This window comes from Oncorhynchus clarkii, chromosome 20 (assembly GCF_045791955.1).
Source record: "Oncorhynchus clarkii lewisi isolate Uvic-CL-2024 chromosome 20, UVic_Ocla_1.0, whole genome shotgun sequence".
NCBI classification, from domain to species: domain Eukaryota; kingdom Metazoa; phylum Chordata; class Actinopteri; order Salmoniformes; family Salmonidae; genus Oncorhynchus; species Oncorhynchus clarkii.
In genome coordinates, this window is record NC_092166.1 from 35,012,831 (window position 1) to 35,037,956 (window position 25,126).

Consider the following 25,126-nt stretch of genomic DNA (forward strand, 5'->3'; position numbering starts at 1 on the left):
TCAGATTTCATAACCTAATTCATCCGATAATAAGCACTGAGCTCTGACATAGTGGCGCAGGTTTCTCATGAAAACTTTTGAGGTTTTGCATTTTGTGGTCTTCGTCTTCAAAGTTGTTTGTGTGGGTCGCAAAAATCTAAATTAGCATGGCACGAGCTGAATTTAAAATAAAATCCTTTGAAAATAAATAGCTTTGTATACGCTCAGTGATCCGTTGACATTTCACAGAGATACGCTTGTTTTTGTGAGAAATCTTTGAAAAAGAACAGGAATTTTCTAATTAATATGAAAGCGTATATTCAAATATGAAAATATGTCTCAAAAACAATATCCATCTTACCTCTATATTGTTTTATGTCCCGCGGAATCGAAAAGAAAAAAAGAGTAGTTCAATGGGAAAGTGAGCCTGTAAATTCTTGCACAGAATCCAGATTTCCAGATTTTCTACCACTTTTTTTGTCTATGGTCTCCATTGAATTAGTCATCCTAATTCCGGCCATCCTACAAAGGTAAAAACTCTAAGAACCATGATGTTTGAGACATTGGTTTTCCTAGAGGAGTGTCTACACAATTAACATATTTCTTTACCCATTGGTCAAAATATGCGTTTTTGATTGGGCACTCTAATATGAGTACTATGGCATGACATGATCAAAGGGAATAATGAAGGCAAAAAGAGACCTAAGAGATAAAGGAAAGAGGGTATAGAGAGAGAGAGAGACTTGACTCAGTCTTTTTAGCAGAGAAGGGGAGCGAGAAAGAGAGAGTGGGAGAAGGAGAAAATCAGGACAGGAAGAGGGCGGGAGTAACCACTGGAGATAAATAAAGACCACACAGTCACAGATCAAATGAGAGAGATGGAGAGAGACCGTGGAGGTAAAGAGAGCGTGGGAGATAGAAAGCGGTGTATGACATTAAGGTAGACAGATGAAAGGGAGAGAAAGAAACGGAGACAGAAAATACATCAAAGGTGTGAGAGGCCGTCAGGCCGAGAGAGGGTAGGAGGAAGGAGAGTGAGGGGGAGCTGAAAGTGAGAGAGAGCAAAAGTCTAAGGGAGAACTAATGAGGAAGGGAGAGAAGAAAAACTAGAAGGTGTAGAGGTACTTCTAGCTCACATGAACCCAAGGGGAGCTCATAAAGAGTGAACGGTGTGGTGAGCTCCGGCTATAGCGCAGGGATATAGCGCAGGGATACATCTGAACGTTGTGGTGAGCTCGGGCTAAAGCGCAGGGATACATCTGAATGGTGTGATGAGCTCGGGCTAAAGCGCAGGGATACATCTGAACGTTGTGGTGAGCTCGGGCTAAAGCGCAGGGATACTGAACGGTGTAAGGGTGTAAAAGAGATGGCGGTTCGGTGTAATTTCCCTAAGGTTTACTTACATTAGGCCGAGCTCATCATATTCCAGCCATGACACATGTAGTGTGTAAAGTAATCCAGACCTGTTCTGTACACTAAGAAGTGATTTATGCACTACTTTTGTCATGTGCATATGACATTAAACTAATGTATCTGCCTAACCAGTTGAGGGATGGGTTTGAAATACACACACACACTTGTATGCACACTGTGGCGTTCCTAGGATTTAAAGGCATTTGGGGCTTAGCCCAAAGCCAGTAAGGGGGTCCAGGGGCATACTCCTCCGGCAAAAAAAGAAGGAATTTCAACCGCTAAATACATGAATTTGATGCACTTTGAGTTGAACTTTGAGAGATTGGAACATTGAAAGATGAGATCTTTTTCAGGTAACTTGCTCCTTCCACCTGGCACAGCAGACACTGCCAGTACTCAATTACAGTAGCTACTGTGGGTCTCTCTACTCTGGAACACATACAACTATAGTGTATTTCCAAAAACCTCCATACAGGATCAATAACTTCAAACATGGACTCTGACCTGTCCAATGAGCCAAACTGATTAAGAATTCCCACAGTACCAAAACACACACACACACACACACACACACACACACACACACACACAGTGCAGTAATTAGAATCCATAGAGCAGCTTTAATTACAGTCGGTGTGTTCACCCCTCCTCTGCCTCTCTCCATCGCTTTCTCTGTGTTGTCTGCTGCTGTCACTCTTGTCTTCCCTCTTCTCTTGCTGTCTCTGAGTCTTCTATGTTGCGGTCTCTTTTGTCTACCCTCCTTTCTTGTCCTGTCCTGGTTGTAAAAAGTGTAAAAGGAAGATATTGTTTTAATAGTCATTTCACAGGACTTTTCACCTCCCCTGCAAATTCTTTGTAAACCAGGTTTTACCTTTTCACTGTCTGTATTTCACCTGTTGTAATTTGTGCAAATAAATCAAATGAATTAGAATCTATAGAACAACTTGAAGTCATACAGTCTACCTTGTGCTCAACCCACCTCTGTTCTCTCTCCTTCTGCCCTCTGTCACTTTCATCTGTCACTTTCTCTGCGTCTTGTTAGTTGCTGTCTGTGTCTTGTCTCAGGTGATTGTTTGTTTACTGTCTCCTTTGTCTAACCTGTTCTGTTCTTCTGGTGCCTCACTCCGTCATCTACTCCACTGTTGCTGTCTCTGTGTCTTGTCTGGTGTCTCTCGCCATCATCTACTCTTCTCTTGCTGTCTCTGTGTCTTGTCTGGTGTCTCTATCCATCATCTACTCTTCTCTTGCTGTCTCTGTGTCTTGTCTGGTGTCTCTATCCATCATCTACTCTTCTGTTGCTGTCTCTGTGTCTTGTCTGGTGTCTCTCGCCATCATCTACTCTTCTCTTGCTGTCTCTGTGTCTTGTCTGGTGTCTCGATCCATCATCTACACTTCTCTTGCTGTCTCTGTGTCTTGTCTGGTGTCTCTCGCCATCATCTACTCTTCTCTTGCTGTCTCTGTGTCTTGTCTGGTGTCTCTCGCCATCATCTACTCTTCTCTTGCTGTCTCTGTGTCTTGTCTGTTGTCTCTCGCCATCATCTACTCTTCTCTTGCTGTCTCTGTGTCTTGTCTGGTGTCTCTATCCATCATCTACTCTTCTGTTGCTGTCTCTGTGTCTTGTCTGGTGTCTCTCGCCATCATCTACTCTTCTCTTGCTGTCTCTGTGTCTTGTCTGGTGTCTCTATCCATCATCTACTCGTCTCTTGCTGTCTCTGTGTCTTGTCTGGTGTCTCTATCCATCATCTACTCTTCTCTTGCTGTCTCTGTGTCTTGTCTGGTGTCTCTATCCATCATCTACTCCACTGTTGCTGTCTCTGTGTCTTGTCTGGTGTCTCTAACCATCATCTACTCTTCTCTTGCTGTCTCTGTGTCTTGTCTGGTGTCTCTATCCATCATCTACTCTTCTCTTGCTGTCTCTGTGTCTTGTCTGGTGTCTCTCGCCATCATCTACTCTTCTCTTGCTGTCTCTGTGTCTTGTCTGGTGTCTCTCGCCATCATCTACTCTTCTGTTGCTGTCTCTGTGTCTTGTCTGGTGTCTCTCGCCATCATCTACTCTTCTCTTGCTGCCTCTGTGTCTTGTCTGTTGTCTCTATCCATCATCTACTCTTCTGTTGCTGTCTCTGTGTCTTGTCTGGTGTGTCTCGCCATCATCTACTCTTCTCTTGCTGTCTCTGTGTCTTGTCTGGTGTCTCTATCCATCATCTACTCCACTGTTGCTGTCTCTGTGTCTTGTCTGGTGTCTCTATCCATCATCTACTCTTCTCTTGCTGTCTCTGTGTCTTGTCTGGTGTCTCTATCCATCATCTACTCTTCTCTTGCTGTCTCTGTGTCTTGTCTGGTGTCTCTCGCCATCATCTACTCTTCTGTTGCTGTCTCTGTGTCTTGTCTGGTGTCTCTCGCCATCATCTACTCTTCTCTTGCTGTCTCTGTGTCTTGTCTGTTGTCTCTATCCATCATCTACTCTTCTGTTGCTGTCTCTGTGTCTTGTCTGGTGTGTCTCTTTAGTTTTGCAATCCAAAACGGTCAAGGGGGTACTGGGTGACCTTAACTTGTTTTGGGCCTGTGTCATCCTCTTCCCTTCCTGTTGCCCCTGGCTCCTGTTGCCCCTAACTGTGTACTGACATGACCAGTGCTGTTAAGTACTTAAGTAAAAATACTTTAAAGTACTACTTTAGTATTTATATTTTAGACGTTTACTTTTATGTCACTACATTCCTAAAACAAATAATGTACTTTTTACTCCATACATCTTCCTGACACCCAAAAGTATTCATTACATTTTGATTGCTTAGCAGAACAGGAAAATTCCTGGTCATCCCTACTGAATCTGATCTGGTTTACTCACCAAACAAAAATGCTTTGTTTTCACAGTGCCTTCGGAAAGTATTCAGACCCCTGGACTTTTCCCACATTTTGTCACGCTACAGCCTTATACTAAAATTAACTAAATCAAAAAAAATCTTCATCAATCTACACCAAATACCCCATAATGACAAATCGAAAACAGGTTTTTAGACATTTTTGCAATTGTATTCACAATAAAAAACAGCATAAGTATATTTACATGTATTCAGACCCTTTGCTATGAGACTCTAAATTGAGCTCAGGTGCATCCTGTTTCCATTGATCATCCTTGAGATGTTTCTACAACTTGATTGGAGTCCACGCCTCCAATTGTCATACAGGGGCACACTTCAACACTTAGACAGACATCACTTACAGTGCCTTCGCAAATTATTCAGACCCCTTGAGTTTTTCCACATTTTGTTAGGTTACAGCCTTATTCTAATTTTTTATTATTTTTTTCCCTCATAAATCTACTCACACACACACAAAAAAACTGAAATATCATTATTTACATAAGTATCCAGACACTTCACTCAGTACTTTGTTGAAGCATATTTGACAGCCTCGAGTCTTCTTGGGTATGACGTTACAAGCCTGGCACACCTGTTTTGGGGAGTTTCTCCCATTCTTCTCTGCAGATCCTCTCCAGCTCTGTCAGGTTGGATGAGGAGCGTCGCTGCACAGCTATTTTCAGGTCTCTTAAGGGATGTCCGCTCGGGTTCAAGGCTCTGGCTGGACCACTCAAGGACATTCAGAAACTTGTCTCGAAGCCACTCCTGTGCTGTCTTGGCTGTGTCATTGTCCTGTTGTAAGGTGAACCTTCGCCCCAGTCTGAGGTTCTGATCACTCTAGAGCAGGTTTTCATCGAGGATCTCTCTGTACTTTGCTTCATTCATCTTTGCCATTGCCCAGTCCCTGCCGCTGAAAAACATCCCCACAGCATGATGCCGCCACCATCATGCTTCACCGTAGGAATGATGCCAGGTTCTCTCCAGACGTGGCGCTTGGCATTCACGCCAAAGAGTTCAATCTTGGTTTCATCAGACCAGAGAATATTGTTTCTCATAGTGTGAGTCTTTAGGTGCCTTTCGGCAAACTCCAAGCAGGTTGTTATGTGCCTTTTACTGAGGAGTGGCTTCCGTCTGGCCACTCTACCATAAAGGCCTGATTGGTGGAGTGCTTCAGAGATGGTTGTCCTTCTGGAAGGTTCTCCCATCTCCACAGAGGAACTCTAGACAGAGTGACCATCGGGTTCTTGGTCACCTCCCTGACCAAGGCCATTCTCCCCCGAAGGCTCAGTTTGGCCGGGCGGCCAGCTCTAGGAAGAGTCTTGGTGGTTCCAAACATCTTCAATTTAAGAATGATGGAGGCCACTGTTTCTCATGGTCTGAGAGTCCTTTGGATGTTTATACATATCTACTGACAATTCCTTCGACCTCATGGCTTGGTTTTTGCTCTGATATGCACTGTAAACTGTGGGACTTTATACAGACAGGTGTGTGCCTTTCCAAATCATGTCCAATCAATTCAATTTACCACAGATGGACTCCAGTCAAGTGTAGATGTAATGAATACGATGGGAAACAGAGAGCTGGTTTCAAGCGCAGGTGTTTATTTGTAAAGGACCATAGGAGGAGGCAGGTAGCTGGGTCCAGGGACAGGCAGAAGGTCATACACAGTGGTTACAAAAAGGCAACAGTACAGGCAGGGAAAAGGCTAATAACGTAGTCTGGGAGATCAGGCAAGAGGTTGATGACAAGAAATCCGACAGGCAAAGTACAGGCAGGGAACAGGCAAAAAGGCATCGTTAGTGAGGATGGCCTAATATGGAAATAAACAGAGCTCCGAATAGAATGTGCATCAAAACAAACAGTACCTCATAATGATGGGGTTCAAACTGAACTAAATTGTGTGTTTAAATGACATACAGGTGTGTGAACAGGTGATCAGAATTCAGGTGATTGAGATCTGGAGAGTGAGCTGCATTCAGGGGATCTATGTGTTTGAGAGTGTGAGCTGGAAAGTGGGCTGGAAAGTGAACTGTGTTCAGGGGATCTACATGTTTTGAGAGTGTGAGTTGGAAGCAGATGTTACAGTAGAAACATCTCAAGGATGATCAATGGAAACACCTCTCAAGGATGCACCTGAGCTCAATTTTGAGTCTCAGAGCAAAGGGTCTGAATACTTATGTAAATAAGGTATTTCTGTTGTTTGTTTTTAATGAGTAAAAAACAAACAAACAAAGCAAACAGTTTTCCCTCTGTCATTATGGGGTGTTGCATGTAGATTGATGAAGAAAAAACTATGTTTAATACATTTTAGAATAAAGGCTGTAACGTGACAACATGTGGAAAAATTCAAGGGGTCTGAATACTTTCCGAATGCACTGTACATTACATTATTACAAGTTACAAAAATAATTTGAAATAATTGCACATTACAGTGAACTCATTTAACAAATAGTTTTAAATTGCCCTATCGGCACCAGGGAATCCAGGTGCAATTTGTTTTGTAAGGAATTCCATGACTGTGGTGCATTAAAACTAAAGGCAGGTTTACCAAACTTTGTGATTGGGGACCTCAATAGTTAACCAACCCTGCGAACGGGTTTGGTATTTCATATTTTTACATTTCAACAGGGAAGTGATGATTTATGTTGGAAGTTTGTGGAGCAGAGCTTTGTAAACAAGAAGGGAGTAATGAAGTGAGCTACTGGACTTTAGTGAGGTCCAACCGACCTTCTGATACAGGATGCAGTGATGAGTATTAAAACTGTCACCTGTAATAAAGCAGAGGGTGATATGGTAGATGGAATCTAAAAGTAGTGGCTGCTTCATTCTGGTAAATGATGTCACCTTAGTCAAGAACTGTCGGGAAAGTTGAAAGTACAATCTGCTTCCTGCTGTTAATCGAGAGGTAAGAAGTCCACTTTAATACATCTTAGCTTTTTATTTGCCTTAATGCCCAGATATTTATTTGCAGGAACCCGCTCGATGGGTTAACCATTCAATGAGTAAATTTGGAGCCCATCTGAATTTTTTCCCCTGTGAATTAGAGAACAACATACACTGCTCAAAAAAAATAAAGGGAACACTAAAATAACACATCCTAGATCTGAATGAATGAAATCTTTTTATTAAATACTTTTTTCTTGACCCACCGCCAAACCGGTCATGCTGGAGGATGTTGCAGGCAGCAGAACGTTCTCCACGGCGTCTCCAGACTCTGTCACGTCTGTCACATGTGCTCAGTGTGAACCTGCTTTCATCTGTGAAGAGCACAGGGCGCCAGTGGCGAATTTGCCAATCTTGGTGTTCTCTGGCAAATGCCAAACGTACTGCACGGTGTTGGGCTGTAAGCACAACCCCCACCTGTGGACGCCGGGCCCTCATACCATCCTCATGGAGTCTGTTTCTGACCGTTTGAGCAAACACATGCACATTTGTGGCCTGCTGGAGGTCATTTTGCAGGGCTCTGGCAGTGCTCCTCCTTGCACAAAGGCGGAGGTAGTGGTCCTGCTGCTGGGTTGTTGCCCTCCTACGGCCTCCTCCACGTCTCCTGAGGTACTGGCCTGTTGGCCTGCCACTTGTATGGGTTGTAGACTCCGTCTCATGCTACCACTAGAGTGAAAGCACTGCCAGCATTCAAAAGTGACCAAAACATCAGCCAGGAAGCATAGGAACTGAGAAGTGGTCTGTGGTTATCACCTGCAGAACCACTCCTTTATTGGGGGTATCTTGCTAATTGCCTGTAATTTCCACCTGTTGTCTATACCATTTGCACAACAGCATGTGAAATGTATTGTCAATCAGTGTTGCTTCCTAAGTGGACAGTTTGATTTCACAGAAGTGTGATTGACTTGGAGTTACATTGTGTTGTTTAAGTGTTCCCTTTATTTTTTTGAGCAGTGTATATTCAGTTTTGTCTGCATTAAGTACCATCCTTACACACACTTGCGTCTCATCATCAGTCACACCTGGACTGCATTACCGCCTTGATCAGTAATCAGGTACAGTGGGGAGAACAAGTATTTGATACACTGCCGATTTTGCAGGTTTTCCTACGTACAAAACATGTAGAGGTCTGTAATTTGTATCATAGGTACACTTCAACTGTGAGAGACGGAATCTAAAACAAAAATCCAGAAAATCACATTGTATGATTTTTAAGTAATTAATTAGCATTTTATTGCATGACATAAGTATTTGATCACCTACCAACCAGTAACAATTCCGGCTCTCACAGACCTGTTAGTTTTTATTTCAGAGGCCCTCCTGTTCTCCACTCATTACCTGTATTAACTGCACCTGTTTGAACTCGTTACCTGTATAAAAGATACCTGTCCACACACTCAATCAAACAGACTCCAACCTCTCCTCAATGGACCAGAGAGCTGTGTAAGGACATCAGGGTTAAATTGTAGACCTGCACAAGGCTGGGATGGGCTACAGGGCAATAGGCAAGCAGCTTGGTGAGAAGGCAACAACTGTTGGCGCAATTATTAGAAAATGGAAGAAGTTCAAGATGACGGTCAATCACCCTCGGTCTGGGGCTCCATGCAAGATCTCACCTCGTGAGAGCATCAATGATCATGAGGAAGGTGAGGGATCAGCCCAGAACTACACGGCAGGACCTGGACAATGACCTGAAGAGAGCTGGGACCACAGTCTCAAAGAAAACCATTCGTAACACACTACGCCGTCATGGATTAAAATCCTTAAAATCCATGGATTAAGGTCCCCCTGCTCAAGCCAGCGCATGTCCAGGCCCGTCTGAAGTTTACCAATGACCATCTGGATGATTCAGAGGAGGAATGGGAGAAGGTCATGTGGTCTGATGAGACAAAAATAGAGCTTTTTGGTCTAAACTCCACTCGCCATTTTTGGAGGAAGAAGAAGGATGAATACAACCCCAAGAACACCATCCCAACCGTGAAGCATGGAGGTGGAAACATCATTCTTTGGGGATGCTTTTCTGCAAAGGGGACAGGACGACTGCATCGTATTGAGGGGAGGATGGATGGGGCCATGTATTGCGAGATCTTGGCCAACAACCTCCTTCCCTCAATAAGAGCATTGAAGATGGGTCGTGGCTGGGTCTTCCAGCATGACAACGACCCGAAACACACAGCCAGGGCAACAAAGGAGTGGTTCCTTAAGAAGCATCTCAAGGTCCCGGAGTGGCCTAGCCAGTCTCCAGACCTGAACCCAATAGAAAATCTTTGGAGGGAGCTGAAAGTCCGTATTGCCCAGCGACAGCCCCGAAACCTGAATGATCTGGAGAAGGTCTGTATGAAGGAGTGTTCCAAAATCCCTGCTGCAGTGTGTACAAACCTGGTCAAGAACTACAGGAAATGTATGATCTCTGTAATTGCAAACAAAGGTTTCTGTACCAAATATTAAGTTCTACTTTTCTGATGTATCAAATACTTATGTCATGCAATAAAATGCAAATTAATTACTTAAAAATCATACAATATGATTTTCTGGATTTTTGTTTTAGATTCCGTCTCTCACAGTTGAAGTGTACCTATCATAACAATTACAGACCTCTACATGCTTTGTAAGTAGGAAAACCTGCAAAATCGGCAGTGTATCAAATACTTGTTCTCCCCACTGTAGTATTGTTTATGTTTCTATGTAAGATGCTTGTCTTGTCTTGTACACTGTACATGCTTCCTGACTCCCTGTGTCTACGTTACAGTAACAAAATCAGATTGCAGCTCTAACGTAGCTTGGTCAATAGTTGTGCAATGGCATACATAACCTTATCGTCTGCATACGTATGAATATTACATGATTGAATACATAAACCAATATTATTTATATAAATAGTAATGAGAATAGGTCACAAAATCAACCCCTGTGGTACACCTTTTGTAATATCGAGGGAAGTGGACTTGACACTGTAACCCACCCAGATGCATGGCTCCAGCCGCAGGATTACACCGACCAGGAGGACGGCCCAGAGAGCGAGGAGCGGGCCGGTCCGGACGACGAAGTTGGAAATCTCAAATGATGTTGGAATCTAGAATGTCGTCCACAGGAACCTAACACCACTCCTCTGGACCGTACCCCTTCCAGTCCACCAGGTACTGGAGCCGACCCCCATGACGTTGGGAATCCAGGAGTGATCTGACGGCATAGGCGGTGAGATCCGGTAGTTAGTGGGGAGTTGTAATCTGCAAATGACCTCGTTGACCCTCCGGAGGACCTTGAATGGCCCCACAAACCGGGGACTCGGCTTCTTAAAGGGCTTCTTAAAGGTTCCTGGTGGAGAGCCAGACGTGATCACCAGGATGGAACACGGGATACCCCTGCTCTTTCTGATGGTGGACGACGCACTGGATTTTCATGTGGGCATTTTCCATACCTCCTCTGCACACTTGAACCACGTCCGCGGAAGCTTCGGTCTGGCTCGGGCTGGCTGATAACCCAGAACACACAGGAAGGGCGTCAGCCCGGTGGAGGAGTGTTGCAATGAATTCTGGACGTATTCAGCCCAAGGAAGTAATCGGGCCCACTCCCCCTGCCAGTCCTGGCAGTGGCTCCTCAGGAACATCCCCAGCTCTGTCCTCTGTCCACTATCAACAAAATGGTGGCAAAACCATCAGAAGAGGTGAGATCAGTGACAAAGTCAGTGGACAGATGAGACCAGGGGTGCTGAGGTATGGGAAGGGGAAGGATTTTCCCTGCTGGTGTGTTCTGGGAGGGTTTGGATTAGGCACATACTGAACAGGAGTTGACATAACAAGTGACATCCTAAGCCAAGGTGGGCCACCAGTGATGCACTGAATGGAAGGGTGATACCTGGATGTTCAGCAACGACAACTGTGTGCGCCCAGGTCAATAGCTGATCCCTTATCTCTGTGGGAACGTAGGTGTGCTCAGGAGGACAGGTGGCAGGTGCGGGTTCCCTCTCCAGGGCCTGGCGAATGTCCACGTCTATGCTCCAGAGCTGTCCACATCTATGCTCCAGAGCACGGGGGCTATGACTCGAGAGGGCGGATTATGGAATCGTCGAGACGGGACAGGGCATCGGCTATGATGTATTTTGAACCTGGGCGATATGTTAGCGTGAAATCAAACCTGGTGAAGAAAAGGGCCCACCTGGCATGTTGCAGGTTCAGTCGCCTAACTATCCATATGTATTCCAGGTTCCGATGGTTGGTGAGGATGAGAAATAGGTCCTGGGTGCACTCCAGCCAGTGCCTCTAATGCCAACTTCAGCACCAGGAGCTCCTGATCGCGAGCTCCTGATCGCGAACATCATAGTTCCTCTCTGCAGGAGAGTTTTTTTGAGTAATATGCACATGGATACAATTTCTGAGGATTACCTTGATGTTGGGACAGAACAGCCCCCACACCTACATCTGAAGCGTCCTCCTTGTCGTGTCTTTACTTACTATGCACAATTTATAGGAGTCTCCTAAAATCACATTCACTATCTTAACAAAAATACTTTCATAATTTTTCATATCTCATATACAATGTTAAGGATGGAAACTTGACAGGTAAAGGGGATATACTTTCCAAGTTGCAGTATTTCCTTTTTAACCTTTTTAATGACATCACTAAATAAAAACCAATATGACATACATTTTCTATAGATAATTTCCGACCATTCCCCATATTCTTATGTTAGAAATATTGTTTATTTCATTTTCCCATGTTTACTTTTTGAACGTGTTAAAGTTTCGGCGGGAAAAGCCTGTTAACGAAGACATGCCTTTGGTGCATACTGGAGGGGAAGAGTGAGAGTCTTCTCACCCCGTGGGTGAGGGAGGGCCTGGTTACTGTCATCCACCGCCAAACTGATCTGACCAATTCTGATCCTCACAGGACAGTCATGATAACCTCCACCACAAAGGGCACCGCAGGATCTGGATGTTTAAGAAACGGAGCGGAGGTGAAGCGACAATTCAGTAGGCAGAAGGCATGTCAGATGCAGAATTCCATCCCAACTTCCAGGGACCACCCTTGAGGAGAGAACTTAGAGGAGAGGCGATCAAGCTACAGTTCTTAATGAATTGACGGTAGAAGTTGGCAAATCCCAAAAACCGTTGGAACCCCTTTATGGTGATTGGGACTGGCCATGACCTGACATCATCCACCTTCCTCTCATCCATCATGACACCCGTCGGGCCAATCTGGTAACCCAAAAAGGAGACCTCCTCCTGATGGAATTGGCACTTCTCCGCTTTAACGTACAGGTAGTTGGCCAGGAGGCGTTCCAGGAATACTCGGACATGAGCGATGTGCTCTTCCAAGGATTCCGAGTAAACCAGGATGTCATCAATATACACGTCCACCTGGCGTCCAATCATGTCCCAGAACACCTCTTTGAATGCCTGGAACACTGACGGAGTATTGGCTAATCGGTGGTGGGGGCTCCCATCTGATGAGTGAAATAGAGGGAGCACTGGAGTAGGAAGCCATGGCATCTCAATGGAGTCCCGTCATATTTGTCTGGGAGGGACAATCAGGCATCGCTGACCAGGACGGACTGCTGTATGGGCCGGGGTACTGGCTCGACTTGTAGAAGAGAACCCTCCTCTGTTTGGAGATGACACCCCTTGAGTAATGTTGACTCGTTGAAGAATGCAGAGGACCTTATCAATAGCCGTCCCCAAATGAGCCAGCTGGTCATGGTGTTGATGAAGTAGGTGTCCCTGTTCGCCGACCATCTGGAAGATGCCTTGGTTAACTGCTGCTTCCATTCATGGAGGAAAGAGTAAGTAATGAAGTCCAGGTGTGACTAACAGGCGCAGGTGTGTGTAATGCAGGTGTGTGTAATGATGATTTCCAGTTGTGCGTAAAGATGGGTTGCCAGGATCGGTGGTTTGTAGACCGGTGATGTTGAGCGCCGGAGCAGGGGATCAGGAGTGGACGTGACAGACAGAAAGCACACATTGTGTCCTGACTGTAAAATAGTTCTTAAACCATTTGCAAGACTACTTATCCAGGCCCATTTCAGACCGTTTTTGAATGAGTAGTGAATCGTCAACCGTGTCGAATGCCTACCCAAAGTCTTTAAATAAGGCAGCACAATGTTTTTTTTATGATCTAGCCTATTTAAAACATCATCTAAAACAAGCATAGTTATCCAGCTGTCCAGATCTAAATCCAGATTGGTGCATATTTAGTTAAAACATTTCTTAGCTGGGAGTTGTTCAGGAATTCTAATACCTTGGCTAGGCAAGATAACTTGAAAATTTGGGCAGTAATAATCTAAGTTAGAAGGATCTCCACATTTATATAGGGGGAGGACATGCCATTTTCCAAATCTTAGGGATAACACTAGTAGAAATTAAAAATACAGGTTAAAGGTTCAACAATGAGTGGGGCAGAGCGCTGTAGTAAGAAGGAGTCAAGTGAATCAGCCCCTGTGGATTTCTTTACATCGATCTTTAGCAAGGCAAGTATGTGAGTCTGCATCATTCTCTAGATTTTTTTCTGAAATGACTAAAGGACTCCCTCTATTGGAATGAGACACATTTTCATAAACTATCCTTTCAAATAAATGCAAAAAAATTTAAAATATTTTTTTGTCTAGTATGGGACCAGAGGCTGTCGAAACCTGCTGGGACAACGAGGCGGTGAAGTGTTGTTTCAAAGATTTGACCAGTTTCCAGAACTTGGCTGGCTTACCAACACTCCCCGATACACAATTCAAGAAATATGTTGATTTTGCTTTTCTAACCGGAGATAGACATTTATTTCTCAAATGTCTGAAAGGCTGCCAATCAGACATAGAATCAGTCAGTCTAGCCTTAGCCCAAGCTAAATGTCTTTCCTGTAATTTCTCAGACAGTTCATGTGTGAACCTTAGTCTTTTGTATGGCACATGTTTATCTGCAACAGAGTTAAACAAGGAAATAAAATAATGAAGGGCCTTATCCACCAGTCACTCAAACCCATTTTGCTCATTAAAATTCCTATAATTTATCTTTGCAATAGTGTGTGAGCGAGATTTAGGTAGCTTAGTGTCTTTTATGCAGGCGGTACAAATATATTTCATCCTATCAGATACTGGCATCAACCAATCCTGATTAAGGTCACCCACTATATCACCCACTATTAGACAGCAGGTCAGACAATTTGCTAAGAGCACATAAGGTGGCCGAAGGAGGGTGATAGATTCCCACTAGCGTCAGATGGGCATTATTACCAAGGCCCACATTTAAGACTAGACATTCACATTGCTTAGGTAGAGAGGCAGTAATGGATACATAAACATTTAAGTTGCTCTTTATTTATATGGCAACGCCCCCTCCTCTGTCAACTCTGTCAGATGTAAAAACATTATAACCAGTCAGAGACACATCAGCCAAGATTCAGTTATAACCAGTCAGAGACACATCAGCCAAGATTCAGTTATAACCAGAATGTCTGCATTGGTTTGAGAAGCCAGAGTTACAATAAGATACATTTTTATAAATCAAACTTCTTCTAAATCAAACTTTCACATTAGATGGAGTTTCTAATACGAACATGCCATGTTAAGTAGGTAACCCCTTATTAGAAAATAGCATGGAGGCTTGAATTGGAACGGGTACAAGATTGCCTAGAACTGAACCATTACGCCTATGCGTTGAACAAGGAAATGGATTAAAACAAGACTCAACCTGTTGTGGGTAAGGACTGACATCCCATCATTTTTGGAGCACCTCTTCAATATTAACACTCAGCATTCTAGCTCCTTCCTGTTCGGGTGCGAGCCGTCCCTTTTAAGAGCTGAGGTTGTTCCCAAAATAATAATAATAACATCCAACTCTCTTTCAGGGCAGTTTTGACTTCATCCAAGATTCCACTGAAAATTGTCGGGAGAATGATCAACTCGTGTGTAGGAATAGAGCCAGAAAGGATCATCTGCTTGCCGGTAGCCAATAACTTGTTCTTCAGGTATTCTAAATCCTGTCAACCCCCCCCCCCCCCCCCCCCCCCCGGTCTAGGATGACCATAAGCTCCAAGTAATGTCACGCACCGTGACTCCAATAATGCCTCGGCAACCACTACATCCTGGACAATGGATCTCCCGACTGTAGCTACCTTGAGGAGAGGGGGTCATGGATTCCCAGGTCTCACGGAGCCAGGGACCCTGTATGGCTGATGTACGACAGAGGCGGGGGTCCTGTGGGACTTGGTCTGTGGGTTGCTCCAGGGGATAGCCGGCTCAGTATCCCAGGACCAAAGGCTGAGTGGAATGTACGTGGGGGGCGCAGTGGGTCCTCGTCGGAGGCCCCCGGAGAAGTCAGGGGGCTCAGAGACTAGATGGGAGAGGGACAATGCGTTGGAGAAAAATGCAGTAGATCTCTGGTTCTCCTCAGTAGAATGTGTTAATACTGGAAAGTGGTTCAAGGTAGTATCTGCAGTAGCTACTGCAGAAGAGCCCAATCTCGTAGAGCAGTGATTCCCAAACTTTTTATAGTCTCATACCCCTTCAAACCTCCAGCTACATACCCCCTCTAGCACCAGGGTCAGCACACTCTCAAATGTTGTTTTTTTGCCATCATTGTAAGCCTGCCACACACACACACACTATACCATACATTTATTTAACATGAGAATGAGTGTGAGTTTTTGTCACAACTCGGCTCGTGGGAAGTGACAAAGAGCTCTTATAGGACCAGGGCACAAATAATACAATAATAATAATAAATAATTTTGCTCTTTATTTAACCATCTTACATATAAAACCTTATTTGTTCATCGTAAATTGTGAATAACTCACCACAGGTTAATGAGAAGAGTATGCTTGAAAGGATGCACATAACTCTGCAATGTTGGGTTGTATTGGAGAGAGTCTCAGTCTTAAATAATTTCCCGCACACAGTCTGTGCTTGTATTTAGTTTTCATGCTAGTGAAGGCCGAGAATCCACTCTGACAAAGGTACGTGGTTGCAAAGGGCATCAGTGTCTTAACAGCGAAATTTGCCAAGGCAGGATACTCAAAGTGCAGCCCAATCCAGAAATCTGGCAGTGGCTTCTGATTAAATTACATTTTCATAGAACTGTTTGTTGCAATTTCGATGAGGCTCTCTTGTTCAGATATCGGTAACTGGACTGGAGGCAGGGCATGAAAGGGATAACAGTAGTAGCAGTACTACCAGTAGAGCTGGTATGTGTCTCTATGGATTTATGAATTTTAGAGCAAACGGAATGAGCAGCAGCTACGTTTGGCTACATACGGATCGTTAATGGAATTCATTAATGTGATTGGATGTTAATTATTTGACTTGGCTACCTGTATTTGTGTTAATGTAATTTCATAATTCCAATATGTGTTCATTAATTCAATTCACTTAGTCTATTTTATGAGAATTTGTAAGATTCTTATTCGCATAAAATAGACAGAGACCAGTCTTATCAAAATTAGATAACAGTATTTATTCTCGGAGCGCGCTGCCATGAAACCACGAACAACAGTTTATATACAAAATATGATGTCATAGGTTATAAAATATCCTTCCTCCTATCGACCAGGACCCAACAGGTTAAAAAGTTTATTCCCACCCCCTCGCTCGCTCACTCCAGACACACAGTTAAATCAAGATTAAACTTCTGCAGTCTTCATCTATCACTATTCAGCAGACAGCTCCAGATAATGGAAAACCTAGGAAAACACTCACGGCCTTATCTAAACATCCCAGAGCTAAGTTGAGTTGGTTCAACCATAGGTTAACGATCCTTTCTGCTTACTTAAAACCCACAATCCATTTCCTCCCCAACCTAGCTGGAATGGTATTTGTTAATCAGATATAATAAAACAGAGTAGAGTTTTAATTAGTTATAGTTCTATTTAAAATGTAGATATTGTTTAGTCATTATTCATAAAATTCCTAACAATTTGACATTGTGTTGTTATTTGGCTGAACACTAGATGGTTTAATTTGATTTTTGGCAGTGAAACAAGGCTACTTAGGCGAGAAAAAAAACTCACCCAAATGTATAACCCTGTTGGAAAATATAAATGGACTGTTTGAAATTTGTTTAGTTAAAAAAAAAATGTGAAACACATTTTATTTGGCGCACCCCAGTTTGGGAATACCTGTCGTAGAGCACCCTGGATTTTCCCATCGGTCATTCAGAATTGTCGCTTTAAAAACAGCATGCAGTCGTGAAGTCTCTTTAGCCAGAGCGAGACGTTCTCTTATGACCTTATTCCCCTCTAGTAGCTCAATTATCCTCTCTTTTGAGGCACATGGCTGTTTGCATTTATCAAAAGTATATACAGTGCATTCGGGAAGTATTCAGACCCATTTTTCCACAATTTGTTACGTTACAGGCGTATTCCAAAATTGATTAAATTGTTATTTTTCTCTCATCAATCTACACACAATACAACACTCCTGTGTTGTCTTGGCTGTGTGCTTACAGTCATTGGAAGGTGAACCTTCGCCCCAGTCTGAGGTCCTGAGCGCTCTGGAGCAGGTTCGTCAAGGATCTCTCTGTACTTTGCTCCGTTCATTTTTCAGTCGATCCTAACTAGTCTCCCAGTCCCTGCCACTGAAAGATGTCCCCACAGCATGATGCTGCCACCACCATGCTTCACCATAGGGATGGTGCCAGGTTTCCTCCAGACGTGACGCTTGGCATTCAGGCCAAAGAGTTCAATCTTGGTTTCATCAGACCAGACAATCTTGTTTCTCATGGTCTGAGAGACTTTAGGTGCCTTTTGGCAAACTCCAAGCGGACTGTTGTGCCTTTTACTGAAGAGTGGTTTCCGTCTGGTCACTCTACCATAAAGGACCGATTGGTGGAGTGCTGCAGAGATGGTTCTCCCATCTCCACAGAGGAACTCTAGAGCTCTGTCAGAGTGACCATTGGGTTCTTGGTCACCTCCCTAACCAAGACCGGAGAATCTTGCTACTCATGGTCTGAGTGTCCTTTAGGTGCCTTTCGGCAAACTCCAAGCGGGCTGTCGTGGCCTTTTACTGAGGGGTGGCTTCAGTCTGATCACTCTACCATAAAGGCCCGATTAGTGGAGTGCTGCAGAGATGGTTGTCCTTCTGGAAGGTTCTCCCATCTCCACAGAGATGTCATCTCTGGAGCTCTGTCAGAGTGACCATCGGGTTCTTGGTCACCTCCCTGACCAAGGCCTTTCTCCCCCGATTGCTCAGTTTGGCCGGGCAGCCAGCTCTAGGAAGAGTCTTGTTCTCGGGGACTTTCAATGCTGCAGAAATATTTTGGTACCCTTCCCCAGATCTGTGCCTCGACACAATCCTGTCTCGGAGCTCCACGGACAATTCCTTCGACCTCATGGCTTGGTTTCTTCTCTGACATGCACTGTCAACTGTGGGACCGGTGTTTGCCTTTCCAAATAATGTCCAATCAAGTTAATTGACCACAGATGGACTCCAATCAAGTTATAGAAACATCTCAAGGATGATCAATGGGAAACAGGATGCACCTGAGCTCAATTTCAAATCTCATAGCAAAAGGGCCCGAATATTTATTTCTGTTTTGTATTTTTATCATTTGCAAAAATGTATAAAAACCTGTTTTCGCTTTGTAATTATGGGGTATTGTGTGTAGATTGATGATTTGTATTTTATTTAATCCATTTTAGAATAAGGCTGTAACATAAAATGTGGAAAAAGGGAAGGGGTCTAGCCTGCTGCTGTCAACTCCAGGAGAAGGTCAAATCCACTGTGTATTAAGAACATCACCAATACCGTGGTCCCAAAATAAACACTTAAAACAACGTTTTTAAAGGTATAAAATGTATATGTATCTTAGAAATATAAAACATATAGCTAAGTGTTTCTAAAAAGTAAAACACTGAAGCTCCATCACCATATTGCCACACCGACATTTCTGTTGAGGGATTGTGATTAGAATTTTTGATTGACTGACATCCAATAGCTTAAGGATGCTGAACACTAAAGCTATCTTATTAGCATCAGCCAACCCTTATGCTGAGAAAGACTAGCTAGTTAGCTAATACCAAACCTGTGGCTAACTCTGCTGCTGCTGCACTTTGACTTTCTGGATGTTCTGCCCTCTCCATCTCATTCACTGCTGCCTGGTTATGCTCAACCAGCTCACTTTTTGTGCCTCTCTTTCTGGAAAAAGGTTCACAATATCCATATTCATAGCAAACCAAAATTGGTTCTGTGAAAGTTCCCAGAACATTCATTAGGTCACAACAAATATTTCATAACACAAAAACTGTCCAGTCATGGTGATGATTATAGAATGATTGTATAAAACATTTGCCTGATGTTGCAAGAACGTTCATAGAACACATTTAATCAGTTTTTTAAGGTTCCCAAAATGTTTCATTAGGTTGTGGGAACAGTCTGGTGGGAACATTGTTGGGACATCAGAAACGATATGTTCCCAAAACACAAAAGATTTCCAATTGTGTGGATGATTCTACACTGTTTATTTTAGAGTGCAAAAATGTGCAACTGATGTTACAACAACATTCCCAGAACACATTTAGTCTGTTTCTTAAAGGTTCCCAGAACATGTAATTAGGTCGTGGGAACAGTGTGGGTACGTTACAAGAGATACGTTCCAAAAACACAAAATATGCTCAGTTGCGATGACATTCATGCAGAGTTTGTCTTTACTAAAGACTCATCTCTTCAGTAGGTCCAATGATTGAGTGCAGTCTGGCCCAGGGGTGCGAAAGTAAACAGCAAGGCACTGGAGTGACGAACCGCCTTTGCTGTCTCTGCCTGGCCGGCTCCCATCTCTCCACTGGGATTCTATGCCTCTCATCATATTACAGAGGCTGAGTCACTGGCTTACTAGTGCTCTTCCTTGCTGTCCCTAGGAGGGGTGCCTCATGTCGTGCCAGGCTCGACTTGAGTAGGTTGAGTCACTGACGTGATCGTACTTTTGCGCCCCCTCGGGCTCATGCAGTGGAGGAGATCTTCGTGGGCTATAATCAGCCTTGTCTCAGGGTAGTAAGTTGGTGTTCTGTTTATATCCCTCTAGTGCTGTGGGGGCTGTGCTCTGGCAAAGTGGGATTTTATCCTGCCTGGTTAGCCCTGTCCGGGGGTACCGTCGGACTGATGACTCCTGGCTGTCGCCAGTCCACCTTGTCGTGCTGCTGCTCCATTTTCAACTGTTCTGTCTGCAGCAATGGAACCCTGACCTGTTCACCGGATGTGCTACCCTGCTGTTTTCAACTCTCTCCCTCCCTCCCTCCCTCTATCGCGCCTGCTGTCTCGAACTCTGAATGCTCAGCTATGAAAAGCCAACTGACATTTACTCCTGGGGTGCTGACCCGTTGCACTCTCTACAACCACTATAATTACTCTTTGACCCTGCGGGTCATATATGAACATCTTGAAGAACAATCTGTACTGTACTTACAGTATAATCTCCACCCAGCACGGCCAGAAGAAGACTGGCCACCCCTCAGAGCATGGTTCCTCTCTAGGTTTCTTCCTAGGTTCCTGTCTTTCTAGGGAGTTTTTCCTAGCCTCCGTTCTTCTACATCTGCATTGCTTGCTGTTTGGGTTTTTAGGCTGGGTTTCTATATAAGAACTCTGTGACATCTGCTGATGTAAAAAGGGCTTTATAAATACACTACTGTTCAAATGTTTGGGGTCAATTAGAAATGTCCTTGTTGTTGAAAGAACATTTTTATCCATTAAAATAACATAACATGTATCATAAATACAGTGTAGACATTATTAATGTTGTAAATGACTATTGTAGCTGTAAACGGCTGATTTTTTATGGAATATCTACATAGGCCCATTATCAGCAACCATCACTCCTGTGTTCCAATGGCACGTTGTGTTAGCTAATCCAAGTTTGTCATTTTAAAAGGCTAATTGATCATTAGAAAACCCTTTTGCAATTATGTTAGCGGAGCTGAAAAATAGTTTGAATTAAAGAAGCAATAAAACTGGCCTTCTTTAGACTAGTTGAGTATCTGGAGCATCAGCATTTGTGGGTTCGATAACAGGTTCAAAATGGCCAGAAACAAATAGATTTCTTCTGAAACTCAGTCTATTCTTGTTCTGAGAAATGAAGGCTATTCCATGCGAGAAATTGCCAAGAAATTGAAGATTTCGTACAACGCTGTGAACTACTCCCTTCACAGAACAGCACAAACTGTCTCTAACCAGAATAGAACGAGGAGTGGGAGGCCCCGGTGCACAACTGAGCAAGAGGACAAGTACACTAGAGTGTCTAGATTGAAAGACAGACGCCTCACAAGTCCTCAAATGGCAGCTTCATTAAATAGTACCCGCAAAACACCAGTCTCAATGTCAACAGGGAAGAGGCGACTCCGGGATGCTGGCCTTCTGGGCAGAGTTCCTCTGTCCATTGTCTGTGTTCTTCTGCCTATCTTTTATTTTTATTGGCCAATCTGAGATATGGCTTTTTCTTTGCAACTCTGCCTAGAAGGCCAGCATCCCAGAGTCGCCTCTGTGAAGGGAGTAGTACACAGCGTTGTACAAGATCTTCAGTGATATACGAGATCTTGACAACGTGTCTGCGTTTCTGTGATCAGTTGACTCTTGGTATTTGATGTCGTAGTTGTACCCCACAAGAATGAGTGCCCATCTTTGCATTCTCAATGCTGCTGGGGTTGGAACCGCAGATAGCCAGCAAGATAGCCAGCAAAGGCCTGTGATCTGTGATTAACGTGAACTTCTTTACTCCAAAGATGATTGACATGGCCTCTTTTTCAATCTGGGCGTAATTCTTTTCTGCGTCTGATAGCGTCCACGAAGCAAAGACAATGGGTTTTTCTTCTCAATTGTCCATGAAGTGGGAGATCACGACGTCCACACCATATGGTAATGTGTTGCAGTCAAGCTTCAGGGGTCATTGGGTGTTGTAATGCACCAGGACATTACTCTGTAGAAACAGCTGTTAGCTTTAATCAAACACTGCATCGCATGTGGCTGTCCAACTCCATGGTTCTTCTATTCTCAGAAGCTTGTGCAAACGCTGGAGCAAGGTCAACAGGTCTGATAGGAATCTTCCATTATAGTTTAGCAGGTCTAGGAATGACTTCAATTCTGTTACGTTGGTTGGCTTGGGTGGTTTGACGATGGCTGCAACTTTTCCGTCTGTGGGATACAGTCCTTCCTTGTCAATATGATGACCCAAGTATTCCACACTGATTTGTAAAAACATGCACTGTGAGAGTTTCACTTGGATCCCACTGTACCTCTCCAGATGTTTGAACACTTCATCCAGCTTTTTCAGATGTTCCTCTGTGATGAGGGTGTAATCATTGAAACAGGTGACATGTTCAATTCCCTATAGGATATGTTCCATGACTGACTGAAAGATTAAAGGAGCACTTGAGACACTGTAGCTTAGGCGATGATACCTGTACAGCCCACGGTGAGTGTTGATTGTCTGTTACGCGGAGTGGAACAGGGGAACCCAAGAGCAGACTCAGACTCAGAGACTAGGATGAAGCAACCAAGGTATTTATTGAAACACAGGGGGAAGATGGAGTTCAGGCCAGGGGACGCTTGGGCAGGTTGCAGGAAACCAGGTGCGGAGGCTAAGGCTAGAGCGAGAGGTGTGGGGACAGGGTAAGCAGGTCCGGAGGGGAATCCAAGGGAGTAGTAGAGTAGGGAATTGTTACTGTAATTTAGTTATTCCAATATGTTTTCATTAATTTAATTCCCTTAATCTATTTTATGAGAATTTGTAAGATTCTTGTTTGCATAAAATAGACGGAGACCAGTCTTTTCAATAATAGGTAACAGAATTTATTCTCGGAGCGCGCTTCCACGTTACCACGAGCAACAGTTTATATACAATAACATGACGTCATTTCATTGCTCCTAAAATTCATCTCCTCCTCTCGACCGGGTCAAAGGGAACTTTAAAAGTTCATTCTAAGTTCATTCTGACCCCCTAGCACATACACAGGACACACAACAAAACTGAATTAACTTTTGACTCCTCACCATTATCGATCACCACTTCGCTGACAGTTCTAACTAACAGAAAACCTAGGAATGCACTCACAGCCTTATCTAAAACACCCCAGAGCTCAGTTTTGTCGGTTCAACCATAGGTTAACTACCTTATCTGTTTACTTAATCCACAAACCATTCCTTTCTTCCTAGTTGGAATGGTGTTCATTAACTTTAATTACTCCTTGTCCGTGTCACACAATCCCTTCTTATGAACTCATATTGTTAATCAGATATAATAAAACAGAGTGTAAGTTTACTTAGTTACAGTTCCATTTAAAATGAGAATATTTGTTCAGTCATTTAATCATAATTTTTCTAACAGGAATCCAGGACAGAGTAGCAGGATGACGAGACGTGGGACTGGAGACAGGGACCAGAGTCAGAGCGGGCAGAACTATAGTGGAGAGGAAAACAGTGCCAGGCAAGGGAAAGCAGGGACAACAATACAACAAGATCTAAACAGGAACAAACTGCTAGAAACATAGACTGACTGAGCAGAGATTACGATCTGGCAGCGGGATTACGACAGGGCTGAGTATTTGTAGAGGTCTTGATTATGGAACAGGTTGCAGCTGGTGGGGATCTGCTCTGACTCCAGCACACCTGTCTCTGCCCACACAATTACACACACACACACACAGAGAGGGAGAGCGGGAGAGTACTGGGGGAGTGGCAGCAGGTCAAGGAGACACAGGATGAGCAGTAGAGGGCATTGCAGGAGAAAATGTGACCAACTGGAGCTGCTGGTAGGTGTGCAAGAGATATAATTTGCTGAATGATGTACCCTCCAGCTAGTGTTGTGAATAAGTCTTCCATGTTTGGTAAGTGGCAAGTGGCTCTTCCACGATATGGTTGATGGTGACCTTATAATCTCTTTGGAACGATGACTATTGGTGCGGCCTAGTCACTCCTTTCGACGTTGGTGGTGATCTTTGTCTCCTCTATCCTATCCAACTCTTTGTCCACCGCTTTCTTCAATGCATATGACACTGGTCTTGCCTTCTGGAAAATGGGCTGAGCGTCAGGGCGTGCCCTGGTCTTTGTTATGAAATCTTTGATGAAATGTGGCCCTTCTGAAAATACCACCTAGTGGCACTGTAGTAAAGCTTTGACTGCCAGGTCTGTATCCGTCGCAGCCTTTTCCACTGAAAATATAGTTCAACTGTATTTTCTTTAGCCAGTTATGGCCCATCAGTGCAGGTCTGTCTCCTTTAACAATTGGCACTTTAACATACCCTAGCAAAGGAATTTTCTCACCTGAGTAGGTAGTCAGCTGTATTTGCGTTTTCTTTAACGACAGGTGAGACAGAGCATCAAGGTAACACACTTACAAGACCAGAAAGACAGCGGCCCCTGTGTCTGACTGCATGTCCAAATCCTTTCCATCCAAACTGACGTTCACTGTAATCCCCTTTTTCCCCATTGGAAGTAGTGTAAACAGTATATGCCCCAAACAGCTCTGAATAATCCTCCAAACTATTGTCATTGCACTCAGCAGTGTCAACATACTGTGTCTGTCCTGCCCTGCGGTTCCTACATGCACAGGTTATGTGTCCAACTTTAGAACAGACATGGCATTACTCCTTTTTGAATCTGCAATCATGAGCTGAATGTTTTCCTCTATACCTGTAGTATGGTGGTTGACCAGCATTCTTTTGCCTTGTGCCATTGTTTAATACCGTTTCTCTCCATTGTTATTGCTGCACTTGAACTGTCCTTTTCCTCTGCTGGGAAACTTTTTAGCATTTTTATTCACCGCATTTACCGATTGAGCCTCTTTTGCTTTCCCTGAAAACTCCCTGGTGTTATTGGAAGCTAACTCCATTGACAATGTCATCCCACCTGCCTTTCTGCATGTTAGATCCTTCTCTTCTAGCGTCTTGTGCTGCATAGCTTCAGAGCACAGGCCACTTACAAACGGATATTTTACTGCCTCTCGTAGATTTTGTCCAAAAACACAATTAGCTG

General features: G+C 43.9%; 1 protein-coding gene across 1 annotated transcript in view; it reads left to right on the forward strand.

The window, feature by feature from the left end:
• The window catches only part of LOC139377410 (semaphorin-6B-like), a 45,497-nt gene that overhangs the window by 2,614 nt on the left and 17,757 nt on the right, over window positions 1–25,126 (forward strand). The gene's annotated exons all lie outside the window — the stretch shown is intronic.